The following is an 11,805-nucleotide window of genomic DNA, read 5'->3' on the forward strand; positions in this document are numbered from 1 at the left end:
GAGCGGAATGGATCATCCCCGCGCTGCCTGCAAATCCTTCAGCACAAGGGACAGCCGCTCCCAGCCCCGGCCTGACCCCGGCTGCCTGGCACTGCAGTGTCTGCAGTTTTCACACGCGGAGGTCTAACATTCTCAAAATCACCTTCCCTTAAAAGTGAACAAGGCGGGGACTGGATGTGGCTCAAGCGGTTGGGTGTCCACTTACCACATGGGAAGTTCTGGGGTTCAGTTCCCAGTGCCTCCTAAGGAAGATGAGCAGACACATCGAGCTGACACAATGAGCAGACAAGCAAACATACATAACAAACAGACACAACAAGCAGGAAATGAACATAGCTCAAGCAGTCGAGTACTTGTCTCCCACATGGGAGGTCCCAGGTTTAGTTCCCAGTGCTTTCTAAAGAAGACCAGCAAAACAGTGAGCTGATATGCCAGGCTGGTGCAGCGGGCTGTTGCAACAAGATGACACAATGAGGAGACACAACAAGGAAACAAAATGGGAGACACAACAAGCAGAGAGCAGAGGTGGCTCAAGAAGTTAGGCACCCACCTACCACATAGGAGGTCCTGGGTTCAGTTCCCAGTGCCTTCTAAAGAAGACGAACAAACAACGAACAGACAACAACAGACATGGAGCAAAAACAAAGAGCAGACATCAAGCAAAACAACGAGCAGGGGAGCAGATGTGGCTCAAGTAGTTGGGTGCCTACTTCCCACATGGGAGGTCCTGGGTTCGGTTTCTGATGCCTGTTTAAAAAGACAGGCAGATGCAATGAGCTGACACAATGAGCAGGAAGCCAATGTGGTTCAAGCAGTTGGGCACCCACCTCACACATGGGAGGTCCCAGATTTGGTTCCTGGTGCCTCCTAAAGAAAAAGAAGAAGAAGAAAGAATGTGTGAGGGAATGGATGTGGTTCAAGCAGTTGAGCTCCTGCTTCCCACATGGGAAGTCCTGGGTTTGGTCCCTGGTACCTGAAAAACAAACAGGAAAAACAAATGAAAAAGTCAACTCAGGGGAGCCGATGTGGCTCAGCGGTTGAGCGCCAGCTTCCCACATAAGAGGTACAGGGTTCAATCCCTTAAAAAAAAAGGTGAATGTATGTCAGCAATGGCAGCACAATTTTGTGACTATAATTAATGCTACTTAATTGTACACCAGAATGTGGTTAAAATGGAAAATTGCATGCTGTATATTTGTTACTATAATAAAAAGTTTTTAAAAGTGTAAATGTGGTATTTTCCACTGAATTGTATACTTGAAAGTGGTTAAAATGGGAAATCTCATGTTCTATGGATGTTGCCACAATAAAATAAAATAAAATAATAAAATTAAAAAAAAAAAAAACCTTACAACAGAAGTGAGCCCTACTGGAAACAATAGACTTAGCTAATAGTATAATTATAATATATTAATTCATCCATTGAGGCAAATGTACCACAACTAATGCAAAATGTCTCTGTTTTGTTTTAAAGATTTATTATATTTATTTATTCCCCCCTTGCCGCTTGCTTGCTGTCTGCTCTCTGTATCCATTCGCTGTACATTTTTTTGTGTCTTCTTATCTCCCTTTATCGCGTCGTCTTGCTGTGGCAGCTCTGGAGAGCTGGGTTTGGGCCAGCTTGCCTTCACCAGGAGGCCCTGGAATTGAACCCAGGGCCTCCCCCGTGGTAGACAGGAGCCCAATAGCTTGAGCTACATCTGCTTCCCTGCAAAATGTTAATAATAGGGAAATCTGTGTATGGGGGGATGGGGGTTATGGGAACTCTGTACTTGCTGGATGATTTTTCTGTAATCCTACCACTGCTTTAAAAAATGTAAACAATAAATAATAAACAAAATAATTAGGGAGAAAGATATTTTTAAAATAAGTAAATGTGGTGTTTTAATATGCAGCATTCTCGATGTCTGGCTTCAGGGGGTTGGTTGAATAAATAATGGTAGCTCCAATGGGGCAGAACATCAGACCACCTTGTATATGATGCTGGTCTATGTTGATCTGAAAGGTGTTCAGGATATGATGGCGAAGAGTAAATAAGACAGTAAAAAATGCATATACATTTAGGTAAAATGATAAAAGTAAATAAAAGAAAAATGGGTGGCAACCTGTGAGTCGGCCGCCGCACCTCAATTGGCTGCCATCCCCCCGACTCCGACTGACACCGAAGTTCACTTGAGATTTTAAGATTTTATTATTTATTTATTTCTCTCTCCCCCCACCCCCCCATTCGCTGTGTGTTCTTCTGTGACCGCTTCTGTCCTTATCAGCGGCACCGGGAATCCGTGTTTCTTTTTGTTGCGTCATCTTGTTGTGTCAGCTCTGTGTATGTGCAGCGCCATTCCTGGGCAGGCTGTGCTTTCTTTCGCGCTGGGCGATGGCGGCCCGTCCAGATGGGCTCCCGTCAGAGGTTAAATTTGTTTTCCCTTTTTTAACAAAGGAACTTTCCAGGCTCACAGAATAAGAGGTGAACAGAAACTGCCTGGGAATCACCTCCAGCAATTCCCGGGGAGTTCTTCCGAGGATGCATCAGTTAGGGTAATTTTGGCTACAGGTAACAGAAGACCTAAGAGCAGCTAATCAACTCCCATGAGAAGAAATTGGGAAGAAGGCAGTTTGGTTGGTTAACTCAGTGGCAGCATGACATCATCACGAGTCCCCTGTGGGAGGGCACACCAGGAGGGCATCACTAGCAGGTGGCGAAACTCATGGGGGATTATCCAAGAGGCTAGCTACCACAGCCTTCATCTTGGAGGCTGGTCATCTCATGTAAAAGAAGGAAGACGATGCCTCCTGAAACGTATCCATATGTCTTTACAGGGGGAGGAAAGTCTTTTCTAGAAATCCTCCTGCTGACCTTCCTTCAGGGCCCGTTGGTCCTGGATTAGGTCACATGTCCATGTCCCAGCTGCAAAGGAAGCTGGGAAGGCAGGCATCTCGAGAGGCTGCCTCTGTCAGTGAGGAAGAAGGGCAAGGAAAGTGCCTCTGGGTGAGCAATCAAGGCCTTTCCCAGACGGCTAAGCAGCTTGGAGCTGGAGAATCCTCTGGATCGCCTGCCTTACAAGAGAGAGTGAACAGCCACGTTCCCAGAAAGAAGAGGTGCAATTTGACCCTTTAAGTGTGCAAGGTTTAAATAAGCTCCTGGTGCAGATTCCCAACAAGGAAAGGAAAATTGAAGCTCTGGATCTAGGAGGTTAGCAGGTACCAGAAACTGTTCTACCCCAAAGCTCTTGAAGGTAGTGGACAACCCTAGCTAGTGGGAAGTGTACAAGAACGAGAGCTTCTGAACGCCGAAAACCTAAAGCTTGTATCTCAAGCCTGAAGCACCTCTAGCAGAGTTCAGCACGTTTTCTAAAAGACGTTCACCAGCGTCTTGTGAACTGGAGAGGACCAGGCTTCAACAGCGACACCATGTGGTCCCAAGAAGCAACAGCAGGCAAGCACTAGTAAACCCTCAGGGATTGCTGAATAATTCAGGGCAGTCTCAAGGTCCTCGCCTTCCTGCTAATAAAGCGTGTGGAGGCTGGAGCCATTAATTGGGAAAATAATAGTCATTTAGTATTAAATGCCAAGTTGTGAAGTCGGTGTATTTATGCAGTGCAGACACATAGTGAAAGTGCGAAAGGATAAATCCCAAAGGTTTTACAGTACTTACTTCTTGACTTGCCAAAAATAATAACAGTGAACACTACCATAGCATTTACTCTGGGCTGGGTCCCGCAAGCACTGTAATGCTTTCTACGATCTTGCCTAGCAAATCACCCGCCATCCCTTCTGCCATATGCCATTGGTCACAGAGATCAGCCCCGATTCACAACTAGGACTAGTTTCTGAACATTCCCATGGGAGATCACAGAGCCCACGCCAGCATCTCCTTGACTCCTCATACTGCCCTCAACCTCCCAATCTGCTGCCCCTCACCCGTCTGGGACTCATAATCTATCACCTTTAGCCCCAAATGAACCAGATCATCCTGATGACATGGCTTATCCTACAATATTTCAGGTGGAGGATATTTGCTCTTTATCCCTCCAAAGCTCTGTGCCTCAGGACCGTGGAGAGTGGCGGACTTCCTTCTCACTGCCTGTAGCGGTTTGATACGGTTATGAATTCCAAAAATAGATATTGGATTATGTCTGTAACCTGGTCTGTTACTGGGCATGACTAAGTTACGATTAGGGCTTTGATTGGGCCACATCAGGAGGGGGAGATTCGGCCCTCCACGTCATTAGGATGTTGAGCCATTGGTGGGTGGGAACTCACAGATAAAAGGCATGGCAAAGGACAGAGTCGGAGCTTTTTTTTTTTAAGATTTATTTATTTATTTATTTACTTCTCCCCCCTCCCGCCCCGACCCCGGTTGTCTGTTCTCTGTGTCTATTTGTTGCGTCTTCTTTGTCTGCTTCTGTTGTTGTCAGCAGTATGGGAATCTGTGTTTCTTTTTGTTGCATCATCTTGTTGTGTCAGCTCTCCATGTGTGCGGCACCATTCCTGGGCAGGCTGCACTTTCTTTTGTGCTGGGCGGCTCTCCTTATGGGGCGCACTCCTTGTGTGTGGGGTTCCCCTACGTGGGGGACACCCCTGTGTGGCATGGCACTCCTTGCGTGCATCAGCACTGCCCATGGGCCAGCTCCCCATGGGTCAAGGAGGCCCAGGGTTTGAACCATGGACCTCCCAGGTTAGGTAGACTAACCACTGGGCCAAGTCCACTGCCAAGAGTTGGAGCTTTTGATGCAAGAGTTTTTGATGCTGGAGTTTTGATGTTGGAGTGTGATGCTGAAGCCTTAAGCTGGAGCCCCGGGAAGTAAGCTCACAGAGGAAACAGAAGCCAGGCCCAGGAAGAGAGGAACCCGGAGCCCAGGAAGAAGCAAGCCCTGGGAGGAAAGGAAACTTTAACCCAGCGAGAAGCAAGACCTGAACCCAGGAAGCCTGAACCCTCTCAGACATCAGCAGCCATCTTGCCCCAACATGTGAAAATAGACTTTGGTGAGGGAAGTAACTTATGCTTTATGGCCTGGTATCTGTAAGCTCCTACCCCAAATAAATATCCTTTATAAAAGCTAACGAATTTCTGGTGTTTTGCATCAGTACCCCTTTGGCTGACTAATACACTGCCCATTGCCACTTCCAAACTATTTTCCTTCCTTGTCTTTCTCTTTTCTTTTTTTTTAAGATTTATTTATTTCCCCCCTTCCCCTCCTCCCACCCTGCTGTTTTGCTGTCTGTGTTGTCTTCTCTTCTCATTTTCTCTCCTCTAGGATTCGATCCTGGAGACCGCTGATGGGGAGAGAGGTTCCCTGTCAATTGTGCCACCTCGGTTCCTGGTTTCTGCTGCGCTTCACCTTGACTCTTTTCTTGTCTCTCTTTGGATGCGTCATCATCTTGCTGCGTGACTCCCTTGCACGGGGCACTGGCTCACCGCGCGATCACTCGTGCGGGCACTGGCTCACCACACAGGCACTCACACGAGCACGGGCTTTTGCCACATAGGCACTGGCTTGCCACATGGGCACATTTTCTCTTCTTCTTTTTCACCAGGAGGCCCCAGGGATCTAACCCAGGTCCTCCCATATGGTAGGCGGAAGCTCTATCACTTGAGCCACATCCACTTCCCCTTCCTTGTCTTTCAAAACCCCCACCTCTTTGAAGTTCCCACGCTCAGGCCACGCTGTGCTCCTGGCCTGTGTCCTCAGGCGGCCTCCTGGTCATCTCCTCCCTCGCCCAAACTTTGACGCCTGAGTCGGTATCTTTCCGTGCTTCCTGCTCCTGTCACCACTGGGTGACGTCGCCATCCACGTGGGTGCTCTCGCCAGTGCCTGGGCCCCCGCGCCTCGTCTTCTACACATCTCTCTTCCTCCTTCCCTGGCACTCCCTGTCAGGTCCGTCAGCCCCACAGTCACCGCCACGGGCAGCACCTCTTCTCCAACCTTGACTTTACCATCCCCTCTCTCATCAAAGCACCCCCTCATTCTGGTCACCTGCTCTGGAAACCCTCACTTCCCTTCAATCACGGAGACTCCAGTGCCCTGGACTCACCCCATGTTCTCCACTCATTGCTCCCCGGTGGCAGCACTTCCCGCCTTGCCCAGCTTTGATGTCGTGACCCTCGCCACCGTCACCTTCAGCTTTTCGTCCTCTCTCCTTTGACTGGACCGCCAAATCCCGAGCTCAGCCCTAACCCTCTGCTACATACCTGCACCCCAACAGCTGGACGTTGCTGGGGGAAAAAGGAACTTGTTTTAAATCCATGCCACAGACCTCCATCGGGTCCTCAGCAGTGCCCGGCGAGACCCCTGCACCCTGTTAAATGTTCACTTTTCCGCTCTCCAAAACGACGATGCCACAGTGTTCCCTCTCTCCTCAAATGCCCACTCTTCAGTGAATGCCCTGGCTCCATATGTAACTGAAGGAGACCAGCAGCAAATAAACCGCTCGTCCTCCTACGGCCCCAATCTGCCGCCCTTCCGTGTCTCCCCAACTCCCTGCCTTCCCTGGAGTTCTGAGGAGGACGGGCCCAGTGCCAGTTGAAGCCCAGCTCCCCTCTCAGCCTGGGCCTCACCCTCAGGGACTTGGTTCCTCGAACTCCTGTAATCGTCCTTATCATCAAACCTCCCCTCCAGCCTCATCGATCTCCCTGCTGGGGACTGAATCATGCCCCCCACGAAGAGCACGTTTAGGTCCCGACCCCTGGTCCTGTGGGTGAAAACCCACTGGTCGGTAGGACCTTTGAGGGTGCTATTAGCCAAGGCGTGCCAAACCGAACGAGGGGCGTCCTTAATCCAAAGTGGCTGAAGCCCTTATGAGCAAGGAAACTTGGACACAGCGAGAGAAGCCACACGGAGCAGCCAGAAGCAACGGCACCTGCAAGAGAAGGGAGAGGAGGCCGCCCTGTGCACTGTCATGTGACAGCAAAGCCACGGATGGGTCCCCAGCCGCCAGCCCCAGGATGGCAGAGTCTTCGGGGAGAGAGCATCGCCTTGCTGATGCCTCGATTTTGGACTTCCAGCCTCAAAGCCATGAGCTACTAATTTCCCATTGCTTAAGCCAACCCATACTATGGTATTTGTTCTAGTGGCCTAGAAACTAAAATACTCCCCCTCTCCACTAGATCACTCCCAAAATAGAGCATCAGGATGTATTATCATCTATCTTTTTTAAAAAGTTCCTCTAATTCCTGCATCACCCCTTTACTCGAAGCCTCGTCTCTTGTCACTGACTCTATCTCTTCACCTTGGATTCCTGCCCCACTGCCCCTCCAGGCTGTCTCCACCTTCTCAACTGAGACAGCGCACAGTCTCAGCTTGCCAGGTCACCAAATGCCCTTTCTGCAGCCAAACTGAGCCGTCACCCTCTGCCTTGTCTCTCTTGGCCTTGCCGTGGGTGGACCCGGCTGACTCCACCCTCCTCCAGGCACTTTCCGCTCCCCTCCTCTGTGACCCGCGTGCTCTCCTGTTGCCCTCAGGCCTCGCCAGCTCCGCTTTCTGGGTTTCTTCGGCTGGATCTCTGTCCTCTGCTGCCGACTCTAAAGGTGGGTCTCAAAGCTTAGTCCTGGGCCCTCTTCTTCTCCACCCTGACAGCCACCTCCTCCCTGCCCCTGCCATCCTGGCCCACAGCATGGCTTTCAATGTCATCTCTGACTTCCCAAATCTGGATCCTCAGCTCAACCTCTTCCCCGAACTTCAGACTTATATTTCCAACTGTCTCCTTGACATCCCCTCTTGGATGTCTGACAGGCACCTCAAACTCACCATGGCCAAGCCAGAATTCTCGGTTCCTCCTCCCAAAGGCCTCCCTCGTCTGCTTCTCACTCCCATTAAGGCACCACCATTCACCCAGATGCTCAAGTAAAAAACCTCTTGAGTCCTTTCTTTCCTTCACGCCACACGTCCAGTCCTTCAGCAAGTCCTGCCAATACCACCTTCAAAACATACCCTGAATCTATGCTTTCCTCTCCATCTCCTAACATCCTCGTCCAAGCCACGGGATCAGTTCGGCCACTTTGGATTAAGGCCCACCCTCATTTGGTGTGAGCGCACCTAACTGTACCCTCTGCTCCCATTCAGCCCACAATCTACACAACAACCAGAGTAAATGGAAATCAGGTGGAAGGCACTCCCCTTAAACCCTCCAGTGGGGGAGGAAACTTTCCAAAGCCTTCCCACCACACATGGAGGAAACTCAAACTCCTCCTGGCTGCAGGCCTTGTGACCTGGTCCTGCCATCCCGGCCCTGCTCCCCTCCCTCCCCCTCACTCACTCTACTCCAGCCACACAGCTCTCTGTTCCTCAAACATGCCAAGTCGTCGCCATTTCAGAGACTTTGACAATTCCTTGCCAGAATGCTGTACCAGCCAGTTTTTCTCACCATTCAGATAACAGCTTAGGGAGCCGAGGTGGCACAGGACAGTAATCGCCTCTCTCCCCCTCCAGAAGGTCCCAGAATCGGTTCCTGGAGCTGCCTAGTGAGAATACAAGCAGACACAAAAGAACACACAGTGAATGGACACAGAGCGCAGACAACGGTGGGGGGGGGGGGGAGTAAATCTTTTTTAAAAAGTACTGCTGTAGATAGCAGCTTAAGTGTCACCTCCTTCAAGAAGCTTTTCTGACCACCCAATTCAAAGTTGTCACCCGTTTGCTCTCTGTTTTTCTGCAGAGCTGCTAGCACTGTCTGATACTTTTCTTATTTATTTTCCTTCCGTTCACTCATCTGTCTTGTTCGCTGCTGTGTAACCAGTGCCATGGTGCCTGGTACTCAGCTCATTCACCTTTTAAGAATGAGGGAAAAAAAAAAAAAAAGGAATGAATTGCTGTTTAACTTCAGACCGGTCAGCGCTGTCTGAATTTTCTCCATGAAATGAGATACACTTCTGAGGCTCTGCTTTGAAGGGGCATTAGAGCTATGTAGACCAGCGGCCACCAGGTGTCACTAAAAACTAAGAAGAGGCCTTCTTTCCAGAGTTTGGTTCCAGGGAGGGGTCTGAGCATCCAGAGGGTTGGCTCACCACAGACCGGCGTTCCAGAACCCCTGGAGTCTGCGCCTGAAGTGGTGGGTCTCCGGTGACTCAACCAGCGAGGCCCAAGACCCGGGGAAGCACGTTGGGTCGTCTCTGGACCTCAGTCTTCCCATCCGCCCATCCAAAGGAGGCTTATCTCCAGGGCCAGCCGGCCAGCTCAGACCCTTCCTCAGTGACAGAATCAGGGAGGGAGGATGTCGGAAAGGGGGGAAGCTCCTTTCCCCTTCTCTTCTGCACGCAAGGACCCAAGGACCCTCTTCACCAAGAACTCTGCTCACACTCTCCTCCGTCAGGGTATGTGTATCTTCACACCTAAAATGAGGTAGAACCCATCATAGTTCTCAGAATTTCCCTTGTTGGTGCTGGGGGACTCCTGGAGTAAGAGGAGGATGTATTTTTCTAAGCAAACAAACATTAAAACCATTATCAGCTCAAGGTCAGACAAAAAAAAGTCCCTGGGCCAAGCTTAGCCCCGGGGTCAGAGTTTGCCGATCCCTGGTTTAGAAGGAACCCCAAGGTAAGGTGCTTGGGGTCCCAGGCGTTTATTTAACAGAGGAAGCTTAGGAAGGGGCACTGACCTACCTAAGGCTGTTACTCTACTTGCTTTATGCACAAGCTTACCACTCAAGAGAGCAGAGTGAGAAGCTTCAGGGCTTCATCCCCACTGTTTTGAATGACCAGCAAGAACATATTTCCCAAAGCTCCAGAAAAACAGATAAAGGATGCAGGAACAGAGTAAAAGCAGTAGGGAGGGAAGCAGATATGGCTCAACTGATAGGGCATCTGCCTACCATATAGGAGGTCCAGGGTTCAAACCCAGGACCTCCTGACCTGTGTGGTGAGCTGGCCCACGTGCAGTGCTGCCACGTGCAAGGAGTGCCGTGCCATGCATGCAGGGGTGTCCCCCACATAGGGGAGCCCCACGTGCAAGGAGTGTGCCCCACAAGGAGAGCTGCCCCACGCGAAAAAAGTACAGCCCGCCCAGGAGTGGAGCCGCACACACGGAGAGCTGATGCAGCAAGATGATGCAACAAGAAGAGATGCAGATTCCCGGTGCCACCAAGAGTGCAAGTAGGCATGGACGAACACATAAACGAATGGACACAAGAGAGTAGACAACGGGGCAGGGGTGGAAGGGCAGGAAGAGGAGAGAAATAAAGAAAATAAATCTTAAAAAAAAAAGCAGGGAAACAAAAAAATGAAAGCAAAACAAATTAAATGAAATAAAAAAGCAGTAGGGAGAAGTGGATGTGACTCAAGCAGTTGGGTGCCTGCCTACCACATGGGTGGTCCCTGGTTTGGTTTCCGGTGCCTACTAAAGAAGACAAGCAAGACAGCAAGCTGACACAATGAGAGACACAACAAGCAAGAAATGGAGGTGGCTCAAGCGATTGGGCACCTCCCTCCCACATGGGAGGTCCTAGGTTCAATTCCCTGACACCTCCTAAGAGAAGATGAGAAGACGCAGAGAGCCCACAGCAAAGAGACACAGAGAGCCAAGAGCAAGTGCAAACAACAAGGGAGGGGGGAAAATAAATAAATAAAACAAATCTTAAAAAACAAAAAAAGGCAGTAGAACCAGGGAGCAGATGTAACTCAAGTGGTTGAGCACCCTCCTCCCATGTACGAGGTCCTGGGTTCAATCCTCGTACCTCCCTCCCCCACAAAAACATCAGTAGGAACTCGTGGTGCCCTGGCAGCCCCCCGCATTCTTCGCCAGCTCAGCATGGAGCAGGCCTGTGCTCTCAGTGCAGATACCTAGTCTTGGTTCCAGAATGAGCAGGATAACCCTCTTGCATGTCCTAAGAGCATGCATGTCTGGGATGGCTGGCTGGAGGACACACAGTGCAGGGCCCGGGACTGTGAGCAGACTGCTTCACAGGGAAGAGAGGACACTCGAATCCTTACAAACTGCGGAATTCTTAGAGCCACACACATGCCCAAGACAAGGCGCATGCACAGAAAGGGCCAAGGAGAGCCCTCTGCTTTAGCCTGGAGCTGGTCTCTAAACTCCTTGCAAAGATAAACCCTGAAGGGGAGCACTTGCACAAGGACAATCTGTAAAGACTGGGGTAGGTGCTTTCTTTTTTTCCGTTTTTTGTGTTGTTGTTGTTCGCTCCTGACATTCAAGGAAATCTTTGTCATAACACTAGCTGGATACAAGCTTGAGGAACAGGTGCCTCAGAGACTAAACTTTAGCTATAACACATTAAAATATCAAAATGGGGAAATGGATGTGGCTCAACCAACTGGGCTCCTGTCTACCATATAGGAGGTCCAGGGTTCGATGCCCAGGGCCTCCTGGTGAGGGCAAGCTGGCCCACACGGCGAGCTGGCCCATGCAGGAATGCAGCCCTGTGCAGGAGTGCCGCCCTGCGTGAGAATGCCACCTCGTGTAGGAAAAGCCATCCCATGTAAGCTTGGCTGATGCGGAGAGCTGGCGCAGCAAGATGATGCAATAAGAGACACAGAGGAGAGAAAATAAGACGTGGCAGAACAGGGGAGCTGAGGTGGTGCAAGAGAGTAATTGCCTCTCTCCCACTCTGGAAGGTCCCAGGATCAGTTCCCAGGGCCACTTAATGAGAATAAAAGCAGACACAGGAAAACACACAGCAAATGGACACAGAGAGCAGACAAGAGGAGGAAGGGGGAGGGAGAAATAAAGAAAAAATAAATAATTTTTTTTTTTTAAAAAAAGGTCCAGATTTCAACAAAAGATTACTAAACTGGGGAGCAGATGTAACTCAAGGGGTTGAGTGCCTGCATCTCATGTATGATGTCCTGGGTTCCAT

This window comes from Dasypus novemcinctus, chromosome 21, assembly GCF_030445035.2.
Source record: "Dasypus novemcinctus isolate mDasNov1 chromosome 21, mDasNov1.1.hap2, whole genome shotgun sequence".
NCBI lineage: Eukaryota > Metazoa > Chordata > Mammalia > Cingulata > Dasypodidae > Dasypus > Dasypus novemcinctus.